This window comes from Schistocerca nitens, chromosome 4 (assembly GCF_023898315.1).
Source record: "Schistocerca nitens isolate TAMUIC-IGC-003100 chromosome 4, iqSchNite1.1, whole genome shotgun sequence".
Lineage (NCBI taxonomy): Eukaryota > Metazoa > Arthropoda > Insecta > Orthoptera > Acrididae > Schistocerca > Schistocerca nitens.
Genome location: NC_064617.1, coordinates 559,527,976 through 559,550,157, shown reverse-complemented (window position 1 = coordinate 559,550,157; position 22,182 = coordinate 559,527,976).

Sequence of the window (22,182 nt, the reverse complement as noted above, 5' to 3'; positions counted from 1 at the left end):
CAATAACAATAATGGTTCGGACCGTAATAACAATCGGTACAATGCAAATAATAACAGGAATGATGGAAACCAGTATCATACTAACGTGATACGGGCTTCACAGAATAGTAATAACGCCAGAGGGTGTGATCAGCCGCCTCAGCAGCATCCGGGGAGCGTATCTGCTGGGACGAGACAGGGAAACCATTTGCCGCGCCGGTGAGGGGCCGACCGGGCGTGGAGAAATTTTTGCGGCCCAATAACAGTAGAAACCCGAGGTGTCGTCGTTATGAAAATTCCGTATGGAATAATCAACGGCGGGAGAGTGTGCCAGTATTAGAAGAAAGGAGTGCGCCCACAAGTAGTAGATCAGCTGTAGACACGGCAGTAGAAAATACATTCACTGTCAGTGAGAACAATTTAAGTAGTGTTCCGGAAATCGATTATAAAGTGGCAGCTGTAATACCCACAGCGGAACTGGAGATTGAGTTTAAGAATAATTCGCAAGTGTTGAGAGAAGATCAGATGTCGGATAAAACGTCCGTCATCGAGCGAGGGGATGCAGAGAGGGATGAGGTCTGGTTAAGGCATTTCGGTCGCTTATACGACGAAGTAAGGGATTATAGGGGCCTGTATGGGAGAATTGTTTATGGGGAGCGCGTGCAGGATTTTCCGCGTCTTGTCCCGCAGGAAGATAGTGTTTGTGAAATGATAGAAAGTTCTGGCCCTAACCGGCAGACTTTACTAGAACTAGTTGATGTTAATGGGGAGCACGAGCAAGATTCGTCGTGTCTCGTCCCGCAAGAGTTGGATGTTGAAGTAGTAACGGAAAGTTCTGGCCCTAACCGGCAGACCTTACCGAAAGTCGTAGTGGTAGAAGTAGCCGACCCATCCGACACAAACCTCCAGTTTAAACATTGCGAGAGTATTAAGGAGAAAGATTACGAAAATTTTAGTGATAGCCGGACACGATTGGTAGAAAAGCACATAGATTACAGCGTGTATGAGGTTAGAGCTGACATTATACGGTCAGACGATAACAGTGTGGGTTGCGCAGATCTACAGGAAGTAATTGCAGATACTACTGGGCACATTTCTCCAGGTAGATTGGCAGATGAGATCAATCTGACTAAAGAGGAATCAACGAAGGTGACAATTAGTGAATTCATAGCAAAGCAACACTCACTAGTTGACGAGTTACAGGAAATGGTTTCGGTATTGGAGGCGAAGCTACAGACTAAGCCTCAGGACAGACGTGTTGAAATTAAAACTGTATGTGAACAGAGGCTGAAAAAGCCGCCAGATAAACCGGATTTAGGATCAAAGCCGGATGGTTTTTTCTGGAATGACCTGGATATAGACGAGGATTTACTGTGGGAAAATAAAGAAACAGTCGAGGACAAGTGTCTGTTAATATGCACCACCTGCAACTAAACGTGTTGATTGACACCGGTGCAGAACTGAGTGCTGTATCTGGGAAAATATTTGAGTTACTGAAAGACAGACCCGGCATCGTAGTTATGCCAGTAACAGGAGTGAAAATTATCAGTGCTACTGGGAAGGCCAGTAAACCGGTCACAAAACAGATTTTTGTCAACTTACAGATATGTGGGGCACGATTTGAACAAGAGTTTGTCGTCGTGCCAGACTTAACTGCGGAAGTAATTATCGGGTTAGATTGGCTATTAAAGTACCGTGTAGTGATTAATTGCGAAAGCTAAACTTTGACATGTACGTCACAAGATAAAGCAATAGTAGTTAGTTTTGACGAGGCAGGAGACGGTGTGCATAGGCAATACCAGCCTATACGCATTGTTAACTGGTCGGCTGACATTGACGTAGGAATGAATTAGAACTGCCGTAACGTGAGGAATCTCGGCATTGACAAAAGTGTAGAAAGTGAATTGGAAGAGGTAATCAAATTCCCTCCACGGATTGACATTAGTACTGGTGTGAAAAAAGATCGTTTGCTACAAGTAATGAAGCTAAGAGCCGATGCACGCATACGTCGTCATGACGCTAAAGCGCGTTTTGCTAAGTTTGCAATCGGAGACTTAGTACTTGTAAAAGCTCATGAGAAATCGAGCGAGATAGACCATGAAATTTCTAAATTTAAGTTTGTTTATAATGGACCATATAAAGTCATTGGTATACCTCACACAAATGCTTATTGCTTAGAGTATCCAAGCTCTGGAAAACTATTAGGTATACAGAACATTGTAGACTTGAAATTGTACCAACCTAGGATCGATTAATACCACACAATGGGTAATTTGTACAGTATGTAAAATAGAGTGTAAGATTTAACGATTTGCTAGATTTCCATGCTTTTGACTGACCAAGGTCATTAAAGAAGTTGTAATTAATAAGTAATTAACTTGTACTAAATGATTTAACAGAGAGTGATCATTTATCAATTGAAAAATCCAAGCTGCTAGATTAAGTTTTCAGCTGAGTTACAGTAGATTAAGCAATGCAAATATGATTTTGTAACTAGTTGTAAAATTTCATGAATATGTGTTTTACTAGTCATTGCCGATGTACTTAGACGCTGTTTTAAGTTTCAGGCTAGTACATGCGTGTGATGATGGACAGTGTTGAGTTATCCACTGTGATAATGTTAATGGACTCCTTGAGATTACTCGGGAGTGAGTTTTTCCCACAGAATTCAGTGAAACGGACGTTCTGGAAATGCCGTTACAAGGGCGAGTGAGATCAAGCGTGCCGCACCGGCAGGCGCAACAATACTGGCGAGGCGGAGCCGCTGTCGGCTCTTGTGCCGCTGTAGGCTCTCCGTGCCGCTGTCGGCATTCTTTGTACTTGCGAGTACGGAAGGCGGAGTTGTTTTTCTTCCCGGACAGCTGATGTGAAAGAATTCTGCTGTCAATATTTATGTTTTCGTCGATCTGCTGTATATTATTTTCTTGTTTAGCATTAAGTGGACTCTCATGGCGAGAGTATTAATTATGAAAAGGTTATGCAAAATGTGTAGTCTATTTAATTATTTATTTGCGTATTTTGATCTACCTGTTTTCATGACCATGCACTCTAATTAATTTTGCAAATAGTATTTCATTTCTTATAGTGTTACGAATTTTAATGATTTTGGAATAGCTAAACAATTTTCTGTTTTCTATGAATTTTAATATGTTGTCAACCTGTTTTATTTTGTGCAAGATGACAGAGTGGAATAAGATTAGGAGTGTCTCCACTCAATTATTATGGTCTAAGAACTGATTTATGGTTAATTAGCCTAATGCTAAATTTTGTTGATGTTTTGAGCATATGCATTTCCGCTGTTTCTTTTTTGGGACATTTTCTGAGTCTGTTTAGGTTACACGAACGTCCTCAGACAATGTGGGGCACGTGTAACGCCGGAAATGCATATCCTCGTATTTCCATCTATTGTACTATTTGTTTTTTTCCTTATTTTGTTACCTGAATATATGACGTTTCTGTGTCTTTGTATATTGTAATTGTTTCACTATTTGTATATATATGCATTTATGTCGATGTATAATTGGTTTGTTGTGTAAAGATTATTTGTATTTTTACGCTGGGTCTGGCCTAGGGAAAACTATGCTATCGAACGAATACATCGATAGGTCGTGTGGAGAACCAAAGTGTTTAGCATGTTTGGTAGTGTTAACTCTGGCCACGTGGAGCGCGGGCAGAGCATGAGAGAGTCTAGCTGGGGTAGTAGCGAGTGGAGCAGGTGTGTGGTGTGAAGCTCCCGTGAGTTGCCGCGCTTTCGGGGTTTGGCAGCATGTAATTGCGCTCGACTTGCGATGATAGTTTCTGACATGGTGTCGCGGACGGGAAGCATTAGCTGGCGCACATCAAGAGCCCGTTTCGTCTGGTGACCGTGTCGAGAAGAAGGCGCGCCAACATCCAGCTTCTGCAACAGCGACGGCCGACAATGAGTGACTGTCGCCACATCCTCGATCGACGGCTTCAAACCTTCAATCAACCAACAAGGAAGACTGGAAGCACGTAAAGTTTTAGAACTGTATGGCAGACCTCAGCTTTTCAAACTTTTAAAATTGTTGCATCACAAAATTACAGCTACTTAGCATGAACCTTTGTTGCTCATTGTCCCAATTGCATTACCAAGCAGGGTCCCTTCTTTTTCCGAAATGAACCCGAGTGCCGTTGAAATTCAAACGCCAGCATAATTCCATTTCACTGCTTTAATTTCAAAGTTCAGTTAAAGTATTCATAGCTGGCTACAATACTTAGATTGCACAAGCACAAATTAAGAGTGCTAGTTTTGTTACCATATTTTAGCTTACCTGTGACTGTAGCTCAGCTTGGTACGTACTAAATTTTACTATTGTTAATTGTTCAGAATCATTTAATTCAAGTTCAAAGTTAAATCTCTTATTTCTAAATTGCGTAGATTCAAGTAGCTTTTGAAATGATTGTTGAGGTAGTCCAAGACTAACCGTATTTTACTGAATTTCGATGTGCTTCAGAAAGAAAGCCCACTATTAACTTCAGTCAGTAAATTAACTTTGATTTTCCGGTTTTATTAATTCTTTTGCTAAATTAAGTGTAGCGAAATTTATTACTTCTGACAAACTTTCAGTTTTCACACTAAACTTGTCAACCTTCAGTTGCCACGCTTCTAGTGCTAATTATATGGGTAATAATCTTTGTTTTTCAGTTACTATAGTAATTGTCCTTAGGACTGGCGACCGTAATTTCCCCCAAATCTCAAATATCTAATTACCGCTAGTTGATTGTTAACGTAACGGCCGCACATTTACTTTCTTTACTAACTTTACCCCTATTTCAAAATTAATTTCCACCAGTTTCATTTGCATTTTTCCTTTCATTTAGATGTAACCCTTTCCTCCCTCTTTACCGACAAATTAACCTCGGTGACGATTGCTTTTCCCAAATTTCCATTAGGTACATGCGGTTTAATTTTTCACTGTCATTAAGGTCGATAAGTGAGGGGGAGGTTACAGACTGATATCGTAACTGATTCCAAATAAACGAATATCATATGTAAAAATCATGAAATAATATCTTCTACAAAAATGGAAATTACACGAGAAATATTTTGAGGAACCATCTTCCATATAAACTCAATCACCAATCAATACTCATAGATTATGAAGTCAAAATGATGTATTATGTTTAATTTAAAATAGAAAAATAACAGATTAGTCACAGCTAAGTGTGTGGATGTAGAAATCAAATAAAGTTCTTGAGGATTAAACACGTTAATACGAAATTTCAAAATCAAGATGATGAAATTTGTTTACAGTGAAATTATCAAAATATGCAAAAGGACTATTGTGCAACAAATTTCATATGCCACTTGCATACTACTTCATGACGATATTCCTTTTACTTACCTCACTCGATCTTCAATGTACAGAGTAAACAGTAGGGATGAATGACTACATGTCTGGCTTGCATCCATCTTAATGGGAGCAATTTGTTCTTCGTCTTCCACTCTTATTGTTCCTTCTTGTGCATACTGTTTATTAACTTTCTTTCCCAATGGCTTACTCCAGTTTTTCTCAGAATTTCGAATAACACACACCATTTGACATTGACAGAATTATTAGCAGCCAAACATTAAAAACTGTCTTATGTTGTTAAGAAACATGAGGAAACCAAAGCATAGTGCTTTGGGAATCTCTATTGAAAGTGTGTTGTTAACATGTGACCAAAAAGATAAATGTCTGTGAACGATCATGTTATTGTACTAACAAGGACGTCTCTCACTTCTAAGACGACTTTATATTAAAACTTTTGTGCACAACCCCGTCTTACATTTCTAACCACAACATGCGACAGCGTATAATAGCGTTACTCTTTGTTGCTTTACTCTTTGTTGCACAACAGTGCTTGCAGTTTCGGAAGAGAATGGTGGTGGGGAATTGGGGAGGGTGTGTGGAGGAGATTAACACATCGAATAGAGTTGGATCAGTCAGTAGATGACTGTTCAGTATATTTGTGCCAGTATTGTCATAAATATACAGCAAAAATGAATGAAACCGTTAATATTCTGACCTGTAATGGTTAGAACGTTTTAATTGTTGCGGCATCCTAATATCAAGGCGCTATTCAACGGAAGACAGAGTAGGACAGGATAATGACACTTTGATTGTCGCGTTTTTGGTGATCTGATTATTCAGAAACGTGAATAATATTTTGAACACTCAACTGGAGCTATATTGGATAGAAAAGTGGAAGAAGAAAATGACTTCATAGACAATTATGCATTTAATAGTGTTCAAGATTATAGTGCTAGTGGCAGCGGCGCAAAATCCTCAAAAAGAAGCAAAGAGGTCTTTCTGGTGACTATGAACCTTCAGTAGAAAAGAAATCCAGTATCGTCCACATTTTAACGCAACTTTCAGAAGAACATCTTAAAACTATTCATGATAATTCATTTGGCCTGAAAGTTCAAAAGGCTGTTGAAAACTACCTACCACCAAAAATATTTGAATACCGAATTCCTCTTCGTGCTGAGAGATTAGCCTTGAAAGAGGGGTGGGAATTTAAGGAAACTTATTGATGATTACCATGTTCAGAAAATGTCTTATGGCAGTGCAGCATATCGTATCATTACATAATCAAAACGTTCGACGTACAAACAAAATAATGTCAGCTTGTCATGCAACAAAACAATTAGTCTGGACTATAACATAACTTAAATCGTGTGTTATTGGTTAATGTCACCTCTAAGAAGGAAATTTATGCTGCATGTTAGTTGTTAGATTATAAACGGTCATTTGATAATATCATCATGGAACTGCCACACAACAGGCCTTACTATATCATTTCGTTAATATTCTTCTTAAAGAGAAAACGCCAACCTATGTTTCAGTATTTAAAAGATATGTGAGAACTATGTTTCAGTATGTAAAATACATGAGGTAAAGATAACAAGAAAACCTAATCTCACAAATAATAATGCCTACATTGTTTTGTGTAATACACTGAGGAAGCACTTTAATATAGCTGTGGCAGCAGTGGATCGTTTTGGAAAGCAGTAAATCAGATATAATACGATGTCACTATAACATCACAACCTACATCATATGCGAAACGGCATAGGCGTGTTCATGGTATACAGTTACAGTATGCATGGTACGTGCATGAGGACAGATAGTATATTTTTGCTCCTGCTGAGACACACTTTATATCTGCGGAAACCAATAAGTGACCATTCATTTATGCTGTCAGCTGACAATATAGAGATGCATGACATGACGTCAATATGTCAATTTTTCATTCTAGCATCGGTGTTGGGGTCTTGTAAATAATGTTAAGAGAATTACAGATACAACAGTAGTAATTCAAACAAAACATATCCGGATAATGCTCTTTAAAATGTGCTATTCTCAGTGTCACCGAAGCGGTAACCAAATAAATTGTAATTTACACAGAAACATAGTTCAGCTGTGTTTTTGTAGAACTTGCAGGAGGAAAAAAGCACATAAAACTATTTCTCCACTTTATTTAAATGGATTTCTCACTCTAATATAGAACTATCGTTATTATGTAATGACCTTTACAACTGCAATTTCCCATCGTTCCTAAAACGATAAATGCGATAAATTTAAGAATTTTCAAAACTGTTTTTTTTTACAAAAAAAGGTCTTATAAATTAATGGGATTCACAGTAAATGAATATTCTTCAAACTGCTTTGCAATGTTGTTGTTGTTGTTGTTGTTGTGGTCTTCAGTCCTGAGACTGGTATGATGCAGCTCTCCATGCTACTCTATCCTGTGCAAGCTGCTTTATCTCCCAGTACTTACTGCAACCTACATCCTTCTGAATCTGCTTAATGTATTAATCTCTTGGTCTCCCTCTACGATTTTTTCCCTCCACGCTGCCCTCTAGTGCCAAATTTGTGATCCGTTGATGCCTCAGAATATGTCCTACCAACTGGTCCCTTCTTCTTGTCAAGTTATGCCACAAACTCCACTTCTCCCCAATTCTATTCAATACCTCCTCATTAGTAATGTGATCTACCCATCTAATCTTCAGCATTCTTCTGTAGCTTCACATTTCGAAAGCTTCTATTGTCTTCTTGTCCAAGCTGTTTATCGTCCATGTTTCACTTCCATACATGGCTACACTCCATACAAATACAAATTTCTCTTCTTCAGAAACGGTTTCCTTGCGTTTTGCAATACTTTATTTGATACACTTCAGGTTTCGCAAGGTTACAGGTACATCCTCAGGTGATGCACAGTTACTTAAAATGCAGCTCTTTAGAATAATATTATACAAACAAAGGAAAAAATTATAAAATTTGTTAATAATATTTGTCAAGCGAGCATTAACTGAACTGCAAATGTCATTACTCACATAAATGCCTCAAATATTCAAGAAGCTACGAGTTGCCACAGAACTATGTGACATAGTACTCTCTCGATTGTTTCAGAGCAATAATGTGAGTAACGATTTCTTTTAATTCAGTTAATGCTCCTTCCACATATATTTTCAAGAAACTTCATAAATACTTTTCGCTTTTTTATAAATTTGATTTTTCCATCGTTAATGGTTTTCTGAAAGCCTGTGACTGTGATAACAATGGGTCTGTTTATAAATAATCTTTCCTCCTAGAGCTGACGATTTACTTTTATTCATATTTTATACCACTCGGTTCAGGAAATGGTTCACGTTATTAAGTGCGTTTTGTCTTTCTGTCATGATATTTTTATGTAATGTTTTCGATTTGTGAAGCTCTGCTTTGTTTTGTCGACTTTTCTGAAATATATAAAGAACAATGAATTATTGGTTGGTTATCGATTTTTATATGTAGTTAGTGGGGAAATTTGGAAGAACCTGTATTTACATTTTTCTTGTGGTCCATTTGTGCAGAATCTCACACTTTTTAAACATCACGCACAGCATTTCGTGCACAGTTTGCATGGAGAATAACAGTTACAAAAATGTGGTTGACAGATATAATATTGCAGGTCTTCCACAGAGTATGATTTCATTTTGTACAGGAAGTATTAATCTCATCAATATTGATTACAATTTGCTTACATCTATTTTACAGCGATGCCTTTTTCTGCGTGTAACAATTTTTCTTCAATATATTTTCGGAGCATCTGAAGAAGTTCACTGATTCACTTCCAAGTTTTTCGTTTAAAATTTTTGTCTTCATATTTTCTATAATGTGTATATATGTACAGTTATTCTAACAAATCCATATGATGCCCTTTATCTAGTCGGTGGAATTCTGAAATTTTTCTCTACTTTTACAACTGGGCATCCTGTATTATAAACGTATGTAGCTATTGTTTATGTTGTGTGCATAGGCTCTAATGTGCTATATGTACCTGATATTGAAATTTCGGTCTGTTTGCGCTAGGAAGAACATGGAGAATTATTGGCGTGTTACTCTGCATATTCCAGTCTCAGTATGGGCCATGATTAAGATTTAAATTACACATTAAATTTTGTTGTAGTTTATTTGATGTAGCATACAGATCATCGTTGCATAGGGCAACTAAAACTTCATTGAAGCAAGAAAACATGCCACAAGAAATAAATACAGTGGAACACATTGCAGTTCCTTATGATTATACTGTTTCCATGATTGACATAGTCTTAGACAAAGTGAAGAGGGCGCCACAGAAGAAAAAGACAATAGAAATTGATACCTAGGAGTCCATACATTGGCAAGATATCAGAGAATATTGCAAATATATTCGAAAGTCACAAAGTGAAAGATGGATCTTCTACATCAGATAAACTACAACAAAATCTAATACATAATATAGAGTGTAATCATGACCCACTCTCAGACTCTGGAATACATAAAGTAACATGCCAGAAATGCTCCATGTTCTGCCTAGGACAAATAGGCCTAAATTTCAACATCATTTCCATAGGCCGCATTAAAGCATACACGCTTAATAGACACACAACATCATCAGTACCATCACACATGTATGATACAGGACGCCAATTTGCAAAAGTAGATAATAATGTCAAAGTGCTCCACCTACTAGATAAAAAGCATAACAGAGTTTTGTTAGAAGAATTGGACATATTTTCAAATTACAGAAACGATGAAGACAAAGAAAGTAAATCGGTGATTATCTTCAGATGCTTCGATAATACATTTAAATGAAAATGGTTAGACATAGAAATCGACACCACTGTACAATAGATGTAAACAAATTGTAATCCATATTGTTAAGGTAAATACGTTCTGTACAAAAGCATATCATATTCTATGGAAGACCAGTAAGATTACGTCGATCAACTATATCTGAAAACATCGTTGTATATGGTTTTTACGTAATTTATTCTGAGTGTTTACTACGCAAGAATAGTTGTGCGTGATATGTTACATGTGTGAGATTCTGCAGAAATGGACCACAAGAAAACTGTAAGCACAAGTTGTTCCATATTTCACCCCTAGCTGCATTTAAAGGTCGAAGACTAACTAAAAATTGCTTGTTCTTTATATATTGCCGTTAAGTCAACAAAACAAAGCAGTACCTCACACATCGAAAACATTTGCTAAAAATGGCATAACTCAAAGAGGAAACACATTTTTAAATGGGAATTATTTCCCGAAACGTTTCGTGTAAAATATGAATAAAAGTATATCGTGACTGGTAGCAGAAAACGTTATTTATAGCCAAACCCAGTTTTTTATATAGTTTATTCAAAAAAAGTGGTATTTTAATTAACAGTGAGTAACGCGCCCGTCAGATCAATAAAGTTGAGGACTGTTGTGCTTGGCCAGCACATGGATGGGTAATCGCGTGGCTCAGCAGAGCGCTGCTGGCAAGCGGCGTGCGGTCGGTTGTTGTGGGACCAACTGAGGGGCTACTTCACTGAGAAACAGCGTCTCTGGTCAAGAAAACGGAGTGCAGCAGGTAGGGCGATGTGCTGACTGCATGCCCCTTCATACCGGCATCCAGTGATTCATATCGGCCGAGGATGGCACGTCAGTTGGTAGGAGCCATTCGGCTTTCCGAATCATGTTTGGAAGGAGTAGAGAGTAAGTAATGCCCTGTTCGCCTGGGCTGAACGAGAATGACTCAAACTGGAAATCCTCGGCTGCCATTACTGATGATTTTTTCCGGATTTAAAGACCGTGTAATCTTTTTATCATGTGATGATATGACATAAATTCATTGAGATTCACTAAATAAGTTCATTATGTTCGATGTGCTTAATTATATTTGTTTGTACAACCATACTAAACTCTTTAGTGGTTGAAGCACATGTGAAAGTGAAAACTGCTTGCCGATGCCGATAATGTAAATATTTTTTACTTATCTGAAGGATGTTGCATAATAAATTAATATATAACCATTTGAAAACGTCATGTATTTCAAACAGGCAATGTATCAGTTTTTAAAAAGTGCAGTGCTGTTTGTAATACTCTGATACGAGACTCTAAGGAGACTTTCACAGGGAACGCCTAACCTGGACCACAAAGGAGCGCACCTTTCCCCTGTGGAACAGGCAAAGTAGGTGCGCACGGTCGCTCAGGCGGTATTCGACAAACAGTCACATTCGATCGTAGGACGACATAATATGGCGTCTATGGCCAAAACTGAGTTCCTACAGGGGGCAAAAACTACTTTCAAATAATCTTTGCTCTTACATAAATGAGCCTTAGACAAAATTCTCTTCTCGACTTTGTCCACATACTTCCTTCCACACTAAACTTTCATCTTCATTATTGCTTCCGGTGCTAAAGTAATTATTCGTAAATGTCTTTCCACGTACCACACTAACCGGTCTTTTATCGTGGTAAAACATTGATGTCTTATTTAGACACATTTCCTCTCCAGGCCTTCTAACGGCGTATACAACCTTCCTTCTTAACTTATGATTAAATGTAAGCTCAAGTATATCAAAATACCTTGTATTGCCGTTCATTTCTCTTATATCTGCTTCTACACCGCAAGTCAGAAATTCGCACATAAGTGCCTGACAGAGGATTCTTCGAAACGCTTTCAGAGAATTTTCTACCGATCCATTCTCTAACAAAGTGTGGGAAAACGGAACATTTCACTCTTTCTATAGGAGCTCTGCTCTCTGTTATTTTATTAGGATGAACATTCCCCTCCTACGTAGGTTGGCGGCAGTGAAACATTGTCACATTCACGGGAGACAGCTGGTGATCGATATTTTATGAAAAGATCTCGCCTCAACGATAAACATCTATGTTATAATGATTCTCACGCCAAAACACTTCTCTTATCCGTGACACTTTCTCCCCTGTTTTGGGATAATATAAAACGAACAGGGCAATTTGGAATTTATCTGTGTCCTCCGCCATTCTGTTTGGTAAGGATCCCACGCTGCATAGCAATTCTATACAACCAAACGAATAGACATGTATTCCTGTATTCAGCCAATAAGATCCTGTCTTTGATCCTCCCTTTCTCACATGCGATTTTTATAATTTCAGTTGATCATATTTGTAGTTCCTAGGTACCTAACTGATTCGATAGCCTTTAAATTTTGTGTTATTTAGTGCTTAACCGATATTAAACGAATTTCTTTTGGTTCTCACGTAGATAAGCTCTCCCTTTCCCTTATCCAGTGACCATTTCCCCTTTTTGATCTTCTGATGCGGTTACTAGACGGTAAATCACAGAATCATCCTCAAACAGTCTAAGAGGGCTTCTCAGATTCTCTCCTAAATTGTTCCTATAGATTAGTAACAGTAGTGGACCTATAACACTTCCCTGAAGAATACTAGATAGTCCTTCTGTTTTACTCGATGACTTTTGTCGATTACTACGCTTTGTGACCTTTCTGATAGGATACCATGAATCGAATCGCCCAACTGGGCTAGATGTCTCTTGTCGGAAACGGTGTCAGACCGCGAGTGGGATTCTAGAAACATGGAATCAATTTGAGTCCTCTCTCGATAGCACTAATTACTTCCTGCGAATAAAGAGCTAGTTGTGTTTCACAAGAACGATATTTTCCTAATCCGCTCTGACTACGCGTCAGTAGATTGTCCTACTTGAGGTAATTCATAATGATGAGACACAGCATATGTTCCAAACTCCTGGTGCAGAATGACATAATCGAAAAGGGGCTAAATTCAGCGGATTTCTCGTACTTCCTTTCTAGAATTTTGGTATGACTTGTGCAACTTCCTCGTCTTCGTCGATCTCATGGTTTTATAGGATTGCTAAGTATAGGCTTTTGTGTCAGCATACTCTCAGAGGTACGTATCTGCCATTCTGCTTTACTATCTGGACTGGAAGTCTTGCCTTTATTAAGTACTTTAAGAAGTTTCACTATACTTTGGGTACCTACATGTAAGTCACTCTTGGTGGCACTTGTTCTTGATTCGAGTTCCGGAACATATACTTCAACTTCATTGGTGAAGGAATACGGGTACGTGTGTTTAATAAATTCGCTTTAGTGGTACTGTCACCGGTAGTATTGCCATTTGTATCGCAAAGTGAAAGTATTGATTATGTCTTGCTGCTGGTGTACGCCACATATGACAGAAATCTCACCGATAAGCCAAAATATTATGACCACTACCCACTGACGCGTTGGATGCCGCCTGGTCGCACGTGACACGGTAGCAAAAGTATGTAAACAGAGCAGACACGGACGGGACATCACCCTAGCGAAGACATGGGCTGTAAATGGAGAAATCAATTGAGATAAGCGACATTGATAATTCACAGATTATTACTAGGCTCAGCCTGTGAACGAGTATCTTGAAAACGGCGAAGCTGGTCGAATGTTCTTGTGCCACAGTCGTGAGCACCTACGAGAAAAGTTAGGGCAGTGAAACTACGATTAGGCGCTAAAAGGTTGAACATCCGTGACTCTTCACAGAACGGTGGTTTCGGACACTTGTCTACTCTGTAAAGTAGGATGGATGGTGATCTGTGGCATATACGCCTAAAGAGCACGATGCTGGTGCATGCAAATTATTTTTGAGCACACTGTTGATCGTACACTGTTGAACAGGGAGGTCCACAGCATTACACCTGTACGTATTCACATGTTCACCCAATGACAACGTCAATTACGATTTCAGTGGAAACGGAACCATCGAGATTCGACAATCGATTAGTGGAAACATGTCGACTCTTCGGATAAATCACAGTTTTGTTACCCCAAGCCTCAGGTCGCCTCCACAAGCGCCGTCGTGGAAGTGAACGGCGGCTCGAAACGTGCAGCACGCCACGGACGCAGGCTAGTGAGAGCAGTATTATACCATGGGAGATATTCTCCTGCGCTTGCTTGGGATCTATGGTGGTAATCGAAGACACGCTGACACTCGCGAACCACCTATATCCTTTCATGCTTTTTATGTCTTCCCCAACATAGATGTCGTCTTGAAGCAGTATAATTGCCCATGTCTCCGAGCCAGAACCGTGCTACAGTGGTTTGAGGAGCATTATAGTGAACTCAAGTTGACGTCTCGGCGACCAGATTTGACCGATGTAAATTCGGTAGAACTCATCTAGGTCGCTATAGGGCGCCATCACCTCGTACGCTAATCAGCGGCCCGTTTTTTATGCGAATGTACACATACCTCTACAAACCTACCAAAAAACTGTTGGATCTCTGGTGGTCAGAATCAGTGATATATTTCGTTAGAAAGAGAAAAAGAAGCCCATAAGCCGGTGGTCATGATGTTTATACTCATCGGTATATGCCATATTTCGAGACAAAATTTCGCTGTTACGCACTCAGTTTTATCAATTTTCTGTATTACAGTGTTTAGCGGAATTCCGTTAACTCAGTAACAATGAGAAAAAGAAATGGCCAGCATGTTTCAACACGGTGCAGAAAATAGGCCTTGCCCTGTGAAGCGAAAACAATGCGTAACACGCAATGAGCAGGTTTGCTAATGAGCTCCGAACGGAAATGAGTTCGGTAACTGATACACTCGTAATGTCATGTAAGCTACGCTGTATTCGTTTCACGCTGTCTCTCGTAACCTATGATGTTGCGCGTGCCGGCACCAGTCATTCAGTGCCTACGGCCTTTAAATAGCCTCCTGATGCCCACCTGGCAACACCGGCGGCGGGGCAGGTGTTATTCTGATCTGGCCAGTCAGGTGAGTGCTGTCGATCGACAACAGGGCGATAAAGAGGTGCGACCATGATGGATGGCCTCATAATCCACGCTGCACTAGCTTCTCTGTGTGCAATCTCCGGCGGATCAACGCTGAAAATGAGATGCACAGCTGCTTGATGAGAGCTGTTTGTACGCCGTCCCTCCACCAGCACGGACAAATAGCTGACGGCAAATGCATTCGACGAGCAGCGTGCTTAAACGCCACTAAGCTCTATACAGCACCACTTGTATCATGAGTCTCATAGAAGAACGAAGCACACGCTAGACGAATAGCTGCACTGAAATTTACGTCATTAAGATGATCATTACTGAACAATGAAGAATAAATGGAAACGATCACAACTGGGTTTCAGAACAGATATTCAGACTTTCACTGGTGCTTCATGAATAGAGTCCAAAAAGTGGCTTTTTAGAACAGATTTAAGTGACAGAGAAGGGTCTTCCTTGATTTACCATGCAATTTGCGCCGTTTTAATGTAAACATCGTGCGACTAGGTTGTCCTGTCGAGTAGACCGTTCGGCAGGTGCAAGTCTTTCGATTGTATAAATTCAAATGCTATAACTAAAAATAGGAAGAGATTTTTTTAACATGGATCGTTTTTGAGAAGCTAGCTCGCAATTCTTTTAGAGCATTCAGAAGTGCTAACCATCTCAGTGTCATTGGGCATCCATAACAATTTGTTCCTAGGAAGCCTATCACGATTGTGGGCACACTGTGATTTTCTGTTACTGAAATGTTTAATTTTTGAGTAACTAAGTAGCGGTGCACTTACTGGCGCTTTAATTGTGAGAAATTGCTGTTGGTTTTCATGTGTATTCATCCAGTACATTACCAACGTCAGTCCAATGCGTCACGAAGTTCATTTATAGGGTAAAGTACAAGCTATGACGAGGAGGGAATCGCTTTTGCCCTGCCACAGTAATTTGGTGAATGTGTTAATGTCTAAGACGCGTACACTAAAAGGTCAGTTCATTCACGTATCACCAAAAATTAATGAACCGATGAGGAAACAGAAAAACACAATCTCAGGGCCATTACAGGAACTCCCTCAGTTCTTACCGTCACCACTCCACACTTAAATTCAAGTATTCAGGCTCGCATCATGTTACAGATGATTCCTTCAGGCCAGTTGCTCTTGGAAGCAGTACCGCTACGAATTTTGAGTCCAGTTATAACCTAATTATTCCGCTAGCCTACTGACATCTGGGAAACCGTTGTATTTGTTATGTCGAACCTCTTCTTTTATTTAATATCGTTTACCGTATTTATCGGTGCTGTGCACTCCAGTGGTGCAAGTAATGTGATTCCTTCTCCATTATGGTCTACTACAATGTTAAGGAAATATGTTCTCCAGTACGGGTAAGTTCATTGTACAGAGTGCTCAGTCCTCGAATGCAAGTACTGAAACTATCGAGCCTCTCCCCCCCTCTTGCCCCCCCCCCCCAAAAAAAACGGAAAGTAAATCAGCACCAATGTATTGATATAATTTATCTTCTGTCCTTATTTTGGAATGATAAAGAAACATGCCCAATCCTTAAACGTATTGTGTGTGGCGAAAATCTCTGTAATGCTACTACGACTGCCACTAAATTAGTACGACATTTGTCAACAAAACATTCCTCCTTGATACGTAAAGATGCGAATTATTTTCGTCGATTGTTGGAACAAAATAAAAAACACGAAGCTCACATGTACCCCAGCAAGTGTTTTGTAAAAACTACAGGAATGTAGCCGAACATACCATTAACGCAAAGAAACCACATACAATAGCTAAAGTGTTGTTAATGTCTACGTGTCAAGAAATGGTAAACGTAGGTCTTGGTTCAGAAGATGCCACTGTATTTTAAAAAATTTCTCCTCTGCTGACTCAACCAGCCGCCGCGTTCGTGGCATGGGTAGTGACATCGAAGACATTTTGAAGCATAAAATAAACAGCATTCGTAAGTTCTCACTTAAGATTGACGAATCCACCATAAACGGGCTTCATGCAAAACTTCTTTTCTAAATAGGGTATGTTGATGGGGATTTAATTACAAGTAATTTCTTTTTTCGAAAAGAACTATCCCAACTAACAACAGATAAACAAATATTTCGTGCTACTAATGAATATTTGGTCCATAACGAATGAATTTAAGATAATCATGTTAATCTATGTACAGACGGAGGCGCTCCTACGACAGACCGAGTGAAAGGACTCGTGGATAAAGTACACGAAGTAAATCTTACCTTAGAAACCGATAGAAACTTAATTCGCCGCGAAGCCGTTGTTGCTAAGACTTTGACATCTCCTCTGAAAACTGTGGTCGGCGATGTAGTAGCAGACGTGAAAATCATCAAACTAAGACCACTAAAATGCAGCCGTTTCAAGTGTTGTCTCAACAAACGCAATTACAGCACATTACACATTTGCTACAAACAGATGCACAATAGTTATTTCGAGATAAAGTGTTAGAAGATTGTTTGAGCTTATAGAAGAGGTAGTTGCCTTTTTTACTATTTAGAGGCGCGATTACTCAAAATTATTTGCAGATGGAGAATGGATATCTAAGTTCCCGACATTTTAGTACAATTCAATGAACTAAACAGAAAAACGCAAGGTAGAAATGCAAATATTCTGAGAAGTATGGGTAATATTCAAGAATTTATTAGTAAGTTAAATTTGGTGCTACAGATAATCAAACACGGATTATTTGAGATTTTCCCAACTGTATGGTCTCATACCGATAATCCTAAGGTGTTGATGAGCTTAATTAAAGAATATTTAATACTCTTGCTGCAGAATTTCTAAAAATATTTTGGAGAGTATGCCGAAGCTTTTGATTGGGTTCGTGATCCATCTGTGAATTCGAAACATTTTACAAATAATTTAGTTTTTGGGTTACAAGAGAAACTGGCAGATAGGAAAGCAGGCAGTACATCGGAATCTACATTTTTCGAACTAACTTTGGATTAACTTTAGTTATCAATAAGTAGTGAATATCCAGTTATCTCCAAGAACGCACTTAATATGTTGCTACCAGATTCAATTTTAGATTTCTGTGAAATGGGCTGCTCGATGTTGACTTACAACAATACATCAAATAGACAGAGACTGATATCCATCGACGAAGAACTGAAGATTACCTCAGCGATTCCGCTAGAATCAGCCGTCTGTGTGCAGCTAAGCATGCACATCCATCATACTGAAGGTTTGAGTAGAGTTATTTACTTTAAAACTTTTGTTACGAATACCTATACCTGTTTTCTACAGTGAAGTTACTAAGTTGTTAATAAATGCATGAGCCTATTCCAATTTTATAATAATAGTGAAGCCTTTCCGTCTCCTCTATGCCTCTTTTGTTATGCAGCCTTCCCTTCTACAATAACTTCTGAAACCTTCACTTAGGTTTTCTATGTCTTGCTTAATAATAACAAAAGAGATCTTTCCTTTGAAATTAATTCTCTTTCTCAATAATAATAAGTGCAATCTTCGCATACAAATTTAAATAATGCTTATTAAAAGTGATTTGATGATTATTTTGACGAAACATAGAATGTGTCGTCGTCGTGGCCCTCAGTCGTTACCTGCAATTACCCGAAACTGTTCCTTACCTTTTTCATTGTTACTGGATCGCTATCTGACTGCTACATCGAACTGCGACATGAATGTACTTACTCTGTTTTACTATACTCTGTCATAATAAGTGGCTGTATTTATTACCAAAGTTGACGTTATTCTTTAGTAGCAAAGCTGACGTTATTGTTTAATTAATGTGACTGAAGTTACGTAATAAATAGTTGAACTTTTTCTTGACAACAGTAAAATTTTGCAAAGTTTTACGTTGATGTTTTTTGGGATGGATTATAATCAGTAATGCAATATTGCCGACAAAAATTAATTATATTTTGAAAACGATTCTTCAGATATTTACTGTTGGTAACGAAATTATTTTACAAACGTTCAAATGGGACTTACTTTTTACAATAATCTTACATCTAGCATTGCGCAAACATACTTTCAATATAGTCTTGAGTTTCTCAAAAAAAAAAAAAAAAATAAATAAATAAATAAAATTCAATAAAAATTCAATAATATTAGTTCCTCTTGTGATAATAGTTAGCTGATGTCTCTGTACATTCGTTTATAATCTCTTGTAAATTATAGTTGGTGGCTGGCAGGCACACCGCTCCTCTCAACCTCTCGCTTGAGACCTGCCACCGACTCGCTTCACATCTCGCTTACTACTGACTTCCTCCGAACGCTAAAGTGCGGTCTCTCCCGCCAACATTGCTTTCAGGTGCAGACAATTCCGGCTACCATTACAAAATCTATCAATGCCCGCTCTTTTCTTAAAATGTATCCATACGCGGTCTCTCCTGCCCTTTTTAAAATTATATCAATGTGCGGTCTCTCCCGTCAACAATACTTTGGTGCAGACATTCCCTGCTACCACAATTATTTCCAACACGACAAATATTAATTAATCCAACTTAATCCTATTAATAAAATATAAACATCTTTCATTAATTGTGGTTTGACAATAGACAATAGAAATATACACGTCTTAAAATAGTAATAATAATAATAATAATAATTAAGAATAGGCCTCCAGTATGTTCTGCCAGTCGTAAAAGGCGACGAAAAGAACAAACCGCTAATAGGGCTAACCCCCCTTTTAGTGTGATTAGTTGGTTCAGGACAGAACTAAAGAAGCCTCAGACAAGCGCCGTCATGGTCGGGGACGACGCTTGAACCCTATGCCCGCCCACAATGGTAACGACACTGCTAGCCAACTGGAAAATGATTTAAATAAAAATAGAGGTGTTTCGCAGGACATGCTTCCTACAACCACCCTAGAAGGAAAACAAAGACAGGGGATGAGATGGTCATATGAAGTTAACCGACACCTCATGTTCTGTTATTACCAAGCAACAAACCTAGGAACCAACACAACTGGATACAAATCACAAGTATACACAACATTTATTACCAGATACCCAGAATTAAATTTTTTAACAGAACAACGACTAGCTGATCAAATCCGTGTAATAATCAAAAATAACAGGATACCCCAGTCAGAATTAGAACACATCAAACAACAACTACAACAAATACTGGAACAAAATCATGTGCAATCAGAAGAAGAAGAAGAAAATACAGTAATGGACTCAAACATCCCAGAGCAAACAAACAAAGAACAACACGCATCAATTAAACAATCAGAGGAAAACAAAATCTTAAGACAGCCACCACAACAAGCAGAAATAGAACACAAGTGACACACATGTTAGATATAGAAGAAAAATTTCAGCTGACATATATACAATACAAAGACACAAATACAGACATTAGACCATTCTTGCATAGACCGCCAAATAATCCACAAGTCGAAACAACAATAAAAACTATCAACACAATCATACACAACAAAATAAATGAAAACACAACTATGGAAGAGTTACAACTACTGGTTTATAAAGGAGCACTCACTACACTAAATATACACACTAGGCAGAGAACAGAACCAACCAACACACAGAAGAAACCCACAAAACCAGAATGCAACACAGACTACAGAGCAGAATAGAAAAACTGAGAAAAGACATCGGACAGCTAACACAATTATAAGAAATGAAATATCAGACAAAAAACGAAAATGGTAAGGTAAAATCTCACAACAAGAAGCGATATAGCAATTAGATGAAAAGAAGCAGAAATTACAGGCATTGGCCAAACGACTTAGAAGATACAAAAAAAGTGAAAATAGAAGGAAACAAAACCAAACATTCAACACAAACCAAAAGAAATTTTACCAGACAATAGATAATACACACATTAAAATAGACAATCCACCAAACATAACGGACATGGAACACTTCTGGAGCAACATATGGTCAAACCCGGTACAACATAACAGGCATGCACGGTGGATACAAGCAGAAACAGACACATACAAGATGATACCAAAAATGCCTGAAGTGATAATATTGCAACACGAAGTCACCCGAGCAATTAATTCTACGCACAATTGTTCAAGCCCCTGGAAAAAATAAAATAGCAAATTTCTGGCTAAAGAAATTCACCTCAACACATTCACATCTAACTAAATTATTTAACAGTTACATTGCAGACCCATACACATTCCCGAATAAACTTACACATGGAATAACTTATCTGAAACCTAAAGATCAAGCGGACACAGCAAACCCAGCTAAGTATCGCCCCATAACATGCCTACCAACAATATACAAAATATTAAATTCAGTAATTACACAGAAATTAATGACACATACAACACAGAACAAAATTATAAATGAAGAACAAAAAGGCTGTTGCAAAGGAGCAGGAGGATTTAAAGAGCAACTGATAATAGATGCAGAGGTCACATATCAAGCTAAAACTAAACAAAGGTCGCTACACTACACATAGATTGATTACCGAAAAGCTTTTGATAGTGTACCCCACTCATGGTTACTACAAATGTAGGAAATGTACAATGTAGATACTAAATTGATACAGTTCCTAAACATAGTAATGAAAAATTGGAAAACCACACTTAATATCCAAACAAATTCAAATAATATCAGATCACAGCCAATACAGGTTAAGTGTGGAATATACCAAGGAGACTCATTAAGTCCTTCCTGGTTTCGCCTTGCTCTGAACCCACTATCCAACATCATACATAATACAAATTATGGATACAATATTACTGGAACATACCAACACAAAATCACACATTTGCTATACATGGATGACCTAAAACTACTGGCAGCAACAAATCAACAACTCAAACAATTACTAAAGATAACAGAAGTATTCAGCAATGATATAAATATGTCTTTTGGAACAGACAAATGTAAGAAAAATAGCATAGTGAAGGGAAAACACACTAAACAAGAAGATTACATATTGGATAACCACAGCGACTGCATAGAAGCGATGGAAAAAACAGATGCCTATAAATATCTAGGATACAGACAAAAAATAGGAATAGACAATACAAATATTAAAGAATAACTAAAAGAAAAATATAGACAAAGACTAACAAATATACTGAAATCAGAATTGACAGCAAGAAACCAGACAAAAGCTATAAATACCTATGCTATACCAATATTGATCTACTGATTTCGAGTA